The 14,499-nt window shown below is 39.1% G+C and overlaps 1 protein-coding gene across 1 annotated transcript in view; it reads right to left on the bottom strand.

The window, feature by feature from the left end:
• The window catches only part of LOC124163726 (protein-L-histidine N-pros-methyltransferase), a 438,157-nt gene that overhangs the window by 337,867 nt on the left and 85,791 nt on the right, over positions 1-14,499 (bottom strand). The gene's annotated exons all lie outside the window — the stretch shown is intronic.

Raw genomic sequence — 14,499 nt, 5'->3', positions numbered from 1 at the left:
GAAGAGGAAGGCAAAGAAGAAAGCCTAGGATTATACCAAATTACTTCTGGCACTGAAAAACATTTGTGGAATTGATTTCATATGGAGGGATACTGCAGCCATGAGAAGGCTTACTGTAAACTCAACGTAAAAAGGATAGATATTAAATGTATGAGAATCTGAGATCATGGAGTCACTTTGAACCAGTGTGTAGCAGAATAGTGTTTACCTTGAACCAAAAAGATATAATTCAAGCGTAAGCTATAAATATCATAACTTGTTTATTTCAATGGTTAGTTAATCTTACTCTTATCGAGTTATCTCATTCTCGCAGAGTTTTTCAGCCCGAAAGCTACTGCAGATTGGTGAGGGTTGGGATAACTCCAGACAATGCCGAAGACCTGCGTAAATATCAAGCATTCATGTTTTAAGAGGCCAGTTCTTTTCCCTAGGCCCCAAGGAATTCGAAGATTCTGCGATTTACGGGTTTTCAACGGTATTTAGGTAACGTGATTTGAGTACCATCGGTAAGAAGTCAAGCACTATACGCAATATCTACTCAAGCAACCACACTCCCACTGCTTTTCATACAGGTCACAAATAAATGGGCCACTTTGGAAAAATAATTATTAAAAAGATAAGACCTTCGCATGATATGTGACTGCATCTCATGCGAAAGTCTTTTCAATTATCAGAGAACGACCAAAAAGGGATGTATGAATGGATCGACAATGAATTTTGTCGGCGGGTCTCCAAAACGTTAATCTCGGCCTATGAGAAAAAGATTGGCTTTATAATCGCTATTCAAAACGACCAAGGGAAACACAAACCACGACCCGTTTGTGAGAGGTTCAAGGCTTCCTTTCGACTCCATGCAAGATAGCCTGGCGGCTTAAATTTATGCATTTATGTGTCAATGGGAGACGCTCTTATGTCACCCCTTCTTCGGTGGGATAGCACAAAGTCGCGTTGCTGAGGCGCACGTCTAGTTAAGGACAGGGAAGGAGTCGATCGATTTCTCACATTAACAAACACACATAAATCAAAGGGAGGCGAAGCCAGCGTAGTTTACCATTTTGTTGACGACCCCACAAAGAAACAGGTTTGATGAAACGTCACCCCCATGAGTTCCAGAATAAGTTTTGATGGGCCGGCGCAGGTGGGAACCAGATGGCCGGCATGACTTGACAAGCACAGTGATGAGATGCCGATGTCAAATGAGATAAAAAGGTTAGGTAACACCGCGGGGATGCATGTGGCTGATGGGAATATCAATCTGTAAGTATCAAGGCGAGCGAAGAATATCCCTTAAATCACTTTAACTTTCCAGAAAATTCATAAGATCACATGGATTACATCGCCCAAACATAGAATTAGAAAACGAGAACATGTATCAATGGAAAGCATAATATGCAAATCACTTCATCTTTGACTATATTTTAAAAAAAAGGTAGGTGGCGATGGAAATGAATACGAGTTTTGAAGTCGTAATCTATAAATTGTTTCGTGAGAAAAAAGAGAATAATCCGGAAAATCTGAATCACTAAAATCTAGAGCTTAGATTTAAGTTAACAACCAATGAAGTGAATGAAGAACTAAACAACCAAAAAATGCGACATTTTATATATTCCATAATTTCATCGAACTTTGTGAATTTTTTAAATTCATTTAGTTCTATCAGAATCTTCTAGCATAGTAATGCAAGACAAAAATCAATCAAGCTACTCTAAAGGCTTCAAGATAAGGGGTTTTACGGAGGAATTCTCTTTTCTTTGGTATAATATACTCTCCTCAATTATATCACCATCACTATTTTCCATCAGTATGCTATTTGACAACTTTACTTATATGAAAATTACCATGAGAAAAATTACTCACCCCACTACCTAGGCTAGGAGGCTTACTATCCCGTTATTGATAATTACAAGAAATGTTTAAATTTTCCAGGAGAAATAAATTGACATGCGTGTTTATTTAAGGTTATTTTTAATTTTGTAGAATTTACGCACAAAATGACACTATTAAATCACGCTTACCACATTATAAAACTCCAATGAAATTAAAATGGTTTCTCATAAACAACGAATAACCGTCTTAGAGGCATCATGCGGGCTCATCTGCTACACACTACGAAATATATTTTTGCCAAGACCCACTTTGTCAGTTCATCGGCATGCAAGCCATAGCTTAATCCAGTAGCGGGAATACGAGAATAAATAAATTCAGTGGCCAGGCGTAGCAACTTTTTCTCCCCAGGGATAAATTAATTAATTCATAATTCACTGATACGACCCACGGGACCACAAGAGGCCCGCATAAACAAGGTGAAAATTTCAGAAGTAAATCTAAATACCTGATTTTTTAGGAGAGGCTGGAATCAGTTACTAAGATGAAATGATGTATTTTTTCCTTTAGCCGTATATTTACTTTAGTACTTTAAACCAGTAATTTTAAAAATAAATAAGCTACTAATGCGCAACAAAAGTAGTTAAGTTTATTTTAAGAGTGCTAAAAACAAAAAAATTATTTTAAACCTTAGAATAAATATTTATAAATTCCTTATTGCGAATATTATTGCATTAGCTAATAATTATAAACAATTTTACTGAAACTAACATCGAGACACGCAAAAAAGTAGAATCTCATGAAGCATCTTATACTAAGATGGGAATAAATTTGGTGATGGGAATAAATAAATTACACTAGCATACTTTTTTTGTCGTGATCCCGTTTTTTATCCAGTTCCTCATCATGCAAACCAAAGCGTAAACCAGTAGCGGGAATAACAGAATAGAGAAGTTCAATTATTGGTCATGCGTGGCAACAATCTCTCCCCGAGATAAATTAATAAAGTCATAATTTACCGATACGCACCATGGGATGGGGGAGATACGGACGGCTACGGGGGGAAAAAATACATCATTTCATCTTAGTCACTCATTCCAGCCTCCCCTCACAGCTTCCTTGAGACTCCCTTCCCGAAAACACCCACCAAACCCTTCCCACTCAATCTCGAAAATAATAATAACGGAATAAAAAAAAGAGACGGGGAGAAAAAACCTCAGCACGGTCAACTTTCCTCCCAACAGGACCGCCTCCGCTGCCGAGACAGCGAGGTGTAAGGAAGCCAAGCCGGATCGGAAGGCCTTTCGGATGGAAGACGAAAGATTCAAGGAGGTGGTGGTCAAGATGGGAAGGAGGGGGGGGGATGAAACAGGAGATGATAGAAAATACAGGATAGAGGGGAGAGATCCAAGGAAAGATGATGATGATGATGATGATGAGAGGGTCCCAAGGTTTAAACTCTTTGTTGGCTACTGTACTACGCCTCCCTTTCAATCTCGAGACCTTTTGTTCTTGTATCGGGGGCGGGAAAAGGAAGGCAGTGGACGAAGCGAAGGCGATGGAGAAACGAAGCGAACGGAGAAAGAGAAGAGGAGGATAAAATGGGAGAAAAAAAGGGAGAGGACGTATAGATGAAGGCAGTGTGGGGTTTGAGGTGAACCAAAAGGAAAACTTGAGGCTGAAATTGTGTTGGACGGACGTTTTGAGTTTGCTGTGGAAGGATGAAGGGTCAGCGGCATGAAAAAGGAATAGGAGAGGGTAGGAGGAGGAAAAGAGAAGAGGAAGGAGGTGGCAGGAAAAGGCGGGAGAGAGTAGGGTGAGGAAGATCATTTTTTACATGCTTCCCCAGTCTCGTTGCTACCGCATTGAAAATTGGTGGCGGTGTCCGCTGGAGTGAAAAAAAAAGAGAGAAGAAACAAGAAAGGGAATGGGGTGGGGGAACGGGAAGGAGGGACTGAGGACCACGGTTAAGGTGACAAGAGAATTTTCTTAAAATCGCACTGATTTGTGTGAAACTTACCACTCATAAAAGATACAGTTTCCAGTGTAATTTGGGTAGAAAACTTTGATATTTACCTCGGTGGTGGCGGGGTAAAGTCCTTGCCTGCCAAACCAAAGATCGCGGGTTCGAGTCCCTACTGGGTAAATTACCCTTATCCAGTGCATGGATGTTTGTGTGCGTTTGATTGTTGCATATTATCTAAATCCCCGATGTAAAGGCCGAATAGTGCTGTTTTCGGAGGTGCGAAAATAAAAAAAATATTAAAGTACTTGTCTATTTCCACACTTTTTTATTTTTATCGACCCAGGTTTTGGCACATACTGTGATATTCAACCTTGAAAAATATAATAGCCTGTTAAAATTTCTGTGATAATATTACGGCCATCAATAGGTCTAGATTAGATTTGGTAGCTCTAGATTAAGGCAACTGAACGAAAAACATAAAAAAGATATGAGTGTATTTATTTTCTAACTATCACAATTGGAATTTTTTACGAAACAGTCCACGATACTATTATAAAAATAATAAATTACGGTTTCACTTTGAGACTATCTATCATTAAAAAAAGAAAATAACTCTGCCATGGATCTGATCCACACCTTTCAATAAAAGGAAAGGGAAAATTGTTTCAACGTTCAACCATCATGAAGAGAGAGCAAGGACCGTATCGAAGCCGTTAGCCAACCGATTGCTGATCCTTTACCGATTTTACAGTCAACTAACGTTCGACAGTCAAAGACATTTGCCAAAGGATACTGTATTACTGTATCATATAACTATTTTGAAGGAAAACTGAGTTTAACTTGGATGTGCTAAAGGAAAACGTTTAAACACAGAGTCCGTCGGATAGGACGCTACACGGCTATCCCATGACGGCAGCGGGCTTTTCATATCCCTCCCGCGTTGATGTCCTCTCCCATCTCACTCCTCTTATCCCCGTCCGACGCACTCAAAATTGTAGAATGGACTTTAAAAAATGATAACGATATGCATGTGAAAGAGAAAGAATTGGAAGCCGGAGCCAGAATAATAGCGAAATGGGACATGAAAATACAGGAGACTCGGCGAATTAGGACGCATCAAAAGAAAAGCCGGAAACAATGTTCGCAGTCATTCCTGCACCACAGCATTATCCTTGGAATATTATCCCATTAAGGAAACACGACGGGGGTCGCGCATTTGAAAAGGCTTTACAATAATGTGAACATCAAAAGATGAAAAGGAATAAATTTCACAACCAATGATTCATTTGTCCGAAAATTACTTCTGATCGCGACAATGATTTTTATGAAAGCCATAAGGGTGAAGCATTAAACGCAAAAAAGAGTTTTAAGATTTATATCCTCTAGTAGGATATATAGCCAAAACTTCACCTTAAAAAATACCCAGCCATTTAGATGAATGGGCAGAGTAATGTGAATATTAAAATGCATAATAGGAAAGGTATTCCGATGAGACATGTGTTCACATATTCTAGTGTTCATAACTGTTCATCGCTTATCGTCACAATACAGCCTATCAAAATCTTACTAGGTTTTTAGATTTCTATCCTTGAAGGATCAGAGTAGAGAAATAGAACTAGATGGAAGGAATAAGAAAATCTTACACTGCAATTAGATTATAAAACGCTTCCAATCCTGGTTGCTCTTCAGTACAGCAGAAGCATTATGCTTTTATATCTACTATCTATTTTACATCTATCTACTTACCCTACAATTTAGGCTCCTTATACACCTACGGATCTTTTGGGATGATTTCGCTAATCCCAGCAAGTCTCCGAGGTGATTCATAAGATTTAAACGCTCCGTGTAATTGATAAATTACTGAGTACTTCACTTTTTAAAGCCTATCAAAACACTTACTAGACATTCATTGACTGATTGTCTGAAGCTTTTCCTTAAGAAGTGGATAGTGAAATTAAATTAAGTTAAGACGTGGAGAATATTTATCTCACATACGAATTGTCAAGAAAATTTATAACACTGCCATGGTAGTTATGGAATTTATTTATTTGAGATAAAAGCTCCACGCATCTTATGCGTATTTTAGAGCCAAATGTTTTGATACAATTTAAGCCCCGGTTCCCACCGACATACTGAGCAAACCAAATTAAAACCTTAATTAATTTTCATGCTACTCTCCACATTTAATTTACAAATTTTTACATTAACACCTTCAAAAGTACAAAAACTCTAACGCTATATCAAGCCATCCTTATAGTTTGAGACATAAAAATGACAATTAGAGTGAACTTTGGAAACTTTAGTGACATCCATCGTTGTATATAAACGGTGAAATGACTTCGCGAATACGCAATTTTACTCGTTTGGAACACAGTAACATGTACTCGAGCCATTATTATACTTAAGCATTGAGATGTTCCTCACGAAATTTATATCTACCTAGAGCAAATACTGGATAATTATAACGTGCACGAAAGCTTAAAAACCTTAATTTCTATGGATGATTAAGTCCACAGATGTTTCGAAAAAGGAAGTGCCTACTTTTTTGCTACGCCCATTCACCCTTAAAAAACCACAGGATGGAGCAAAGACACTATCATTTCTACAGGCATTTTATAATTGCCCCGTCAGATAGCTTCGGATGAATCATCCCGGCCAACTACTGAGCCGTAATCATCGATCTTACGAGCTTTGATTTTCGTAATCCATTGGAAAAAACCAAATTCAATCTCGCAGATAGAATCCAAAGGACCAGTGGACCGTGCAAGACAAGGGGGCAAAAAAAAGATGAGGGCACAAAACGAAGAAGGCGCGGAGAAACGTTATCCATTACGTGCAATAGGTTTTAGACATGAAGCCCGAGTGTAATGACCTATTATGAACCTTCATATTTCATCTCTCTTCCTTCCCGTATTTCATGGGCATAAGACGATTCTCTGACCGTTAATGCTAGAAGATTCATTTCGTTTCTTGTAAGTTAGGTCATCGGGTTTGCCAGTAATGAGCATAGCTTTCAATAAAGACAGCATATTTTTACTAGGAAAGTGGAGGGCTGGACAAATAGTGATACACTTTTCCAGAACTTTCAACGACGAATCCCTACGAATATAATGGTTTTTTAAAAGCTAAAATCTACTAATATTAAAAAAAATGAAATGAAAACTTTCCATTGCACACACATCAATATCCATTTTGATTAAAGTACTTAATATATGAATAAAGACATTGTATTAGGAATAGGTAAGGCATCATAGGCATCAGAAGAATATGGAGGGAGGGGCAACATGCCTTACTACATATATAGTACTTCTGCACGGTTTATCATAACCAGAAATTTCTTTTCGGTAACATTACTGGTTATGAATCCTTGATATGAGCAGCAATTTAGCATTAACTTTTAGATAATGCCAGTATGCTCTCATTGCTTATACGAGGAAAAATATCTAGATAATTATTCGGCAAAGGACGTTTTAGCATGTTTAAAGCATGAGCCAACAGAAAGGTGGTCAAAAATGTAATGAAGACTTGGTAACCAAAATGTTAAGAAGGAATGCAAACAATTTAACGGAAAGACAAAGTGAGAAATGAGAAGAAGGTTGACATTAAATCAAAATGAACAAATAAGATGTAGACAACTATGCATTAATAAAGAACACGGTTGGGTAGGCTAAACTCAAAACTTTAGTCACCACATGGAACTTATAATGGACTAAAAAATAAGGTAAATTTCAACGAATAAGAATACAAAGGTATAACTTACTGTAAGAAATACATAAAGAGCATAGGGGTAGAGAGAAATGAATCTGAGTGCCTCTTCCAGGTTTTGGAAAATTATTTGAGATTTCCACAGAGTCAGGTTCTCCATCGCGGCCGACGTTTCGGTGAACGACTCGGATATCATCATCTTAGCACGATGACGATGGACGACTCGTTCATTGAAACGTCGGCCGCGATGGATAACCTGACCCGGCGTAAATCCCGAATAACCTTCCACGATACCATACGCCGAGAAAGCCTGCGACCATTCTTCATCCAGATTTATTTCTTTGTTGCTGGCAGGTACCTCCAATGACAAGATTTTAATGCAAGATAATAGGCTGTTGGGTGGAGGAATAAAGGCAACGAGGCAAGAACCCGTGGTCTCCATGGTGAGCAGACCAGAGGCCCCAAAATGTAAGAGGTGGACGAGGGAGATATTTAAGGACGGCAGGAGATGGGAGAGAAGGGAAGAATGCGGACTGGGGAGCCCATAATGGATATTAATGATGCTCCCCAGGATTGGATGAAGGTGTAAACAAAAAAATCCGGAGAGAATGTGAGGTAGCCGTGACAATGAGTCGCGGGGACTTCAACGGTGGTACGGGGGTTGGTGGACCTTTGAAGGGAGGGGTGGGGGAGGAATGCGAAGGGAAGGGGAAGTGGTGGGGGGGATTGAGGGTGAGGGGAGGGAAAGTGAGGGGAGAGACCTTGAAAGTGAAAATAGGATTGTTGGGATGTCGAGGACGATGCTCTTCGTGAGAAGATTTGCCAAAGACGAGACTCGTGTGGCCATCGGCGGACTGCCTAAAACCTGACAAACTGTAGAACAATGATATTCCGCTCGAATTCGACGATGACGGCCCATGAACCGCATTGACAGGAACATGCGCTTGATAATTTACGGCGCCATGTTCCAACACAATGAGCATACCAAAATACTGTCCGGAATCGAATGGCATAAATAAAAGAAGCTTTCGTGAAAATTTAAATATGGTAATCTTTCCCCAATATCATGGAAAGGGACTATAAAACGGCCGATATATAACTTACGAGGGAAAACTTCGAAAGAAAAAAGATAAAACAATCATTCGTTCGTTCTTATTCCTGAAAATCCTCACCCATAAGGATATCCTCCGCTTCAAAGAATAAAGAAACTTGACCATCGAGGTTACAATTTCTATCGGAGTAAATCCCTCTTGGCAGCATTTTTAAAAGCTTCGCTTTTTACTGAGCTTATTTTAATAATAAAATAAAAACCTTTTCCCACAAATGTGTACAAAAACAAGCTAATTCAAAAATCAAGACGCTGAGAAGGAATGTATATTATTACTATTAAGAAAAAAGAGAAAATATTATCAAACAGCCATCATGATTCTGAAGGACGGAAAATGGAGAATTTCATGGAATAAATTCAGGATTCTTACAAAAGACGGCTATAAAAAATAATTTGGCCTTCTAGTAGGTTCTTTATTGTGGTTTAAGGGAGAGGAATTGCATGCACGTGTGAGCATAATGATACTCCAAGACCTGAACCACCGTCATCAATGCTGCAATTGCGCATTAGAAAAACACAAAATTGCTTCATTTTTTCCCACAATATTGTCGCATAGGATATAATTATACAAAAAGACAAAGGTCATTAAACTCCGACGCATTTACTCCTAGAATTTCTCTAATCGACTGTCTCTATCACAATGCAACCACCAATTTCTTTCTTAAATGTTTACAGCTTGTATTACGTCATATAGGATTAACAGAATATATAAAGAAGGAGAGTAGTTTCTCTTCATCCAAATATCAACAAATCCACAATTTCACATCTCATACTCTTTGAAATTATAATATCAATTTGCTCGTAAGCAGTCACAACATCTTTTTATACGGGTTTAGAGGACTGCATTATATAAAATTACGGAATATTATACTACAGTACATACTCCATATAAAGCATCCAGCGAAATAAGCGCGCTAGCGAAACTATAAAATTAATTTGGGAGGGCGAGTAGGGAGTTGGATTCATTAAAATATTTATCCTATCAAGACGACATTAAAAGTGTTAAAAAATAACTGTATGCTTTTCAATAAAGGCAAATAATATCAAATGAATGCACAAAATGTTTACAGCACTGGTATCCTCGATTGGCTTTGCGTAAAACTATTTACTATCAAATCGCTCGATATTCCATACTGGCTCCCAAAACTTAACAAGCCAACAAACCACACTTAGCAAGAGTTATTGACGTAATTTCCAATGCTATTCCAGCAACTAACTTTTTACGCCAAAAATTATTCTAAGCTCCCCATTTAAAAAGGCTACTCATAAAAATACATACGCAATACATATTAGCATTGTGAAAGCATTCAAACTAAAAAAAACATAGAAAGTCCCCTTCGTTCTGATATACAAGGATAGGTCGATTGCAAGGTCATTTTCTTCATAAATTTCTAAATAATTATCCAAGCATACATCCAATGATGCATCAAAATACCGACTATACTTTTCCCATATCCCTCCATACTGTCTTTACAAGAATCTTGGCCCTGATGATTAAATTAAAATTGTTTGAAAACAATGGTTTTGCGAGGTTCTTTCGTGAAATCGTGACTTGATAGATCAAAAATTTCAAGGTATCTCCATCAGGACAGAATCAAGAGGCTCCCTTCTTGATAACGACCTGAAGCGGTTGACAACGGTTGAGTCCTTTATTAAATACTGAGTGAAATACAACAAAGTTTAAAATCTAATCTATTAAAATTGTTTTTCAAAAGGAATAACAATTTCAAATCGTAGGTAAATAATAAAAATTTTCCACCAACAAGGACTACGATAAATGTGATGCTGTGTATGTCATGGCGGCGATAATACGTATGAGATACGTACGTACGTACTCGTATATTTGACCATTGAGGACCGTAAATGAAACATGGGGTAATAGCAGAATAGGAGAATAATCCTCCCGTATCCCTCCTTGCTGTCCTCAGAATATTCTTGCCCCTGACGATGAAATTAAAATTGTGTTTCCAAGAAATAACAATTTCAAATTATAAGTAAATAATACAATTTTTCCACCAACAAGGACTAGGGTAACTGTTATGCCGATTATGTCATGACAACGATGGTAGGTATCTGAGCGCTGAAGACGGGTGAGGGAAACATGGTATGAGGACAGAAAAGGCGAAGAAGAAGGAGACGGAGATAGAAGAGAAGACACGTGAAGCGAAATAACGAGAGGTATCCTTGAAGAGGATGGCTCTATTGTCCTCCTCCCAAACCCTTGACCACCCTAAGACCAACCCAACCCACCCTACGTTCTCCACACCCTAGCCTCCCCGCGAACCCCGTGAAAATCATAATTTCCCATCCGGGCGTGAATGAGGCACGGATCTAAGCAATTTTTCACGAGGCCGCCGCAGAGGGTAGGAGAGGAGAGGTTAAGCGAGGCATAGGAAGGATGATGATTATGGACAACCGTGATGGCAGATGAGGGTGGCGAATGGTGATAGGGCCAGAGAAGGTGGAATGAGAAGGTCCGCTTGCCATGCTGAAGGTCCAGCCGGTCGTTCGTTTTAACTTCTTACGGCCGCACTGTGACCCTTCGGATGAAGGCGTGTAAGAGTGGTAGCTGAGAAATTCCTTCGGGTGGGCGGGCATTATCCACACCACCTTCCCTGTTACGATCATGATCAGCGCTAAGATATTTCCATTCTATCAGAGATGATCGTTCCTAAAAAATGTACCAACCCGTTTTCGTAATACATGCTACTCGAACCGAAAGACTTCCGACGACATCAGCCATACCTATAGTCAGGCATAAGCCTTATCCTTATGGCCACTTCATAGTCTCGTTTTTTCCCGATACTTCTGATCGAAAAAATTGGCTTGGTCCGAAGAACAAGTTTCCGCCAATTGCATGAAGTCAATATACATACAAACGGTTTTATTTTTAAAATTTTCTAATGCCCACACAGGACTCACCGGAGTGGGCCAAAACACAATGTTTTAATTTGCCTGTTGGGATAGGGATAATATTGTTCAGAACAGGATACTTATTACTTGATAAATTAAATACACGTCCCTCGACGATAATGAGGATCATAGGGTAAAAATATGGTGTTAAGAGAAGTTTGACTGCAATATAATGATGAAGGATTTGGTGCTTTCCCGGCAAATCTTGCTGACGAACTTTTCCCGGGAAATCAGCCGGGTCAGTCCATCCTGACCCGCATGATTTCCCGTGAAGATTCCATCAGGTAATATAATGAATGGATGGCAATAGTTTAAAATAAATTATTTATTTAGCTCAATAGCTCAATTTATTGTAATAATTGCCCTTCACAACTCTGACAAAACATTATATCCCAAGAAACAAAATAAAAGTTAGGTAAAGTGAGGAAAAGAAATACAACAAGTATTGACCGCTGAAATAAGCATCATGTTATCGGGAAAAATAAATCGGCCCCAATAAAATTAAACTTACCGCTCCTGGAGCACATTGACGAATATTTCGAAGAAAAAACACCGGCATACCGGTAATCCAAAAATAGAATATGTATAAATACGCGCATAGAATTATTTTATCGGTGTTGCGCCACACTGATGAGCTTTAAAAAAAGATCATATATTGCCTGCAGGCATAGGGAATTGAGTTTTAATGAATAAAATGCGAAGATTCAGGTGTTTCAGTGGAATGTTTCCATATTGAAATAAATACTTGCAATGTTCCATGACTAAAATTTATTACGACCTAAGTTTCAATATTACTAAATCAGCTTCAAGGTAGCTATAGAAGATGATGCAAACCATGAAGATGATTTAGTAATAATGAAGCTTAGACCGTAATAAATTCTATAATAGTGAAAAATTAGTATTATTTTCAATGAGTTTTAACGAATCAATTGATTATATTCATAAGGTTCGAGTATTTAACACTGAAACGTCATTTTATATTTTGAAATAAGATGCTTCGATAATATCACATAAGAACTCGAATAAAACCGGTACTCGAATAGTTCAAAATGCTCGGCACTACCAGATTATTATGTATGGCGAGAAGTTCCATGCATAATCCGTAAACCGAAGCCCGGAATATATTTTTCCCATACCTCTTCGAGAGAAGGTTGTTTGGTCGGACGATGCGGAAGGAGAGGGAACGTCCACCTTTCTTGTGAAGAAGGTCCGGCCGTCCTTCGGATACAGGTGCGTAAGAGAGGTAGCGGGGAAATTTTTTCGGTAGGGTGTTTTCCACCCCGCCACCCCTATTCCAATCATGCTCATCGCTTGGGTCTTCCCTCTCCTCCTCATATCCCAACCGATCCTACCTTCTTCGAGGCTCCATCAACATGTTTGTAGCCCCTTCTTAATTCAAGCTCACCTACACCTCACGGTCCTTTCCCTACTCTCTTCTGATAAATCCGTACGCGATATGCTATTAATCATCCATTATATGCGATTAAACAGCCTCTAAGTCACAAATATATTTCCACTTGAAATGAACGGGGAGACGCAAGTACCTAATGCCACTTTTGTTAAAAAAAGATACACACAAAAAATTTCGGCTTCCTTTCCCTACCCTTTCATAAACCCGTACTCGCTTTGATATTAATCGTTCAATACATCGATGACTGAGTTCTAACAACACGTATCTCAAATTTGGCCGGTTTGAGACAGGTACCTTAAACAAAGTGTAATAACATTAAAAAATAAAATACAAGCAAAAAACAACTCTCTGCTTGCAAAATGAATGCTTCTTCTTCAGTTTTAAGAAATTTTTGATTTTACTTTCAGTGCACAAGTAAAAAAAAAAAAAAATCGTTTTTATGCTCCCCTTAAAAGTTGCTATTTCTGAGATACGTGTTGTTAGAACTTGGCCATCGACATGAGATTATTTAACCTCTAGTTCATATATATCATTCAATTACAAATGACCGGTGTGACGCAGGTACCTAATACCACAATTTTTCTCCTCATCCCTGCCACATGTTTCAATATGCCGATTCTGGTTTCATAGCTATAGCGTCAGCTTTATAGATGACTCTACATGTTATGCAGTAGATATTAAAATAAATACTAGCAATTTTTCACGATTGTAAAATTTATTACGACCTAGGTGTCAATGTTACTAGATCATCAGAGTTTATTTATTTCCATACCACCGAATACAGCACATTTTGGCCATTTTACATCGGGGTGTTCAAGAAACTCACGAATTAATCGTGCACTAACAACCATACCCTGGATTGGGGCACTTAACCAGACGGGACCCGAACCCACGACCTCTTGTTTGGTTAGCGAGAACTTTACACGCCGCCACTGAGACCGGCAAATGATATAGCAGCATTGAAGCCTAGGTCATAATAAATTTTATATTCATGTGAAAGTATTTATTTCAATATGGAAAATTTTCACTCCATCACGCTTTAATCTTAGGATTTTATCCTGCACAGCTGTACCTCGTGAGCACACTCCACGTAAGAACCCAAATACATCGATTACACTGATTGTTCCTCTCCGGCCAGGCCCAACCGAGAAACCCTACATCGGAATTCCCTCAGCATCTCTCCTCCCCTCTCCTCTCCCAGAAGTTTCCCCACCATCACCCGTTACTTTTTTCAGGCGCTCCGCCGCCATCGTCTCCAACAGACTTGGAGGCTCCACTTCTCCGCCTCAGCTCCCCAGGCAAACCCGACCCCTGCTGCTCCGCCACGGCCGATTCCGAAATCACGAGAAGCTCGCACTCGGAGCTTCGGAAGGATGGAAGGATCGCAACAAGGTTTCCCAAAGGCACGTTGAGCTTTCTTGCAGCGGACACGCGCTGTATCCTCCTCGGTCCTCCAATATTGTATTCAGTACATCGACGCTAACATTTCTTTCCGCTTGACTACGTGAAATGTCGATATTGCAACTCGTTCAGTGCTTCCTGACCGATGACAGCATCATACCGAAACATGAT

This window comes from Ischnura elegans, chromosome 8 (assembly GCF_921293095.1).
Source record: "Ischnura elegans chromosome 8, ioIscEleg1.1, whole genome shotgun sequence".
Lineage (NCBI taxonomy): Eukaryota > Metazoa > Arthropoda > Insecta > Odonata > Coenagrionidae > Ischnura > Ischnura elegans.
This window is presented reverse-complemented; position numbering and strand designations above follow the sequence as displayed.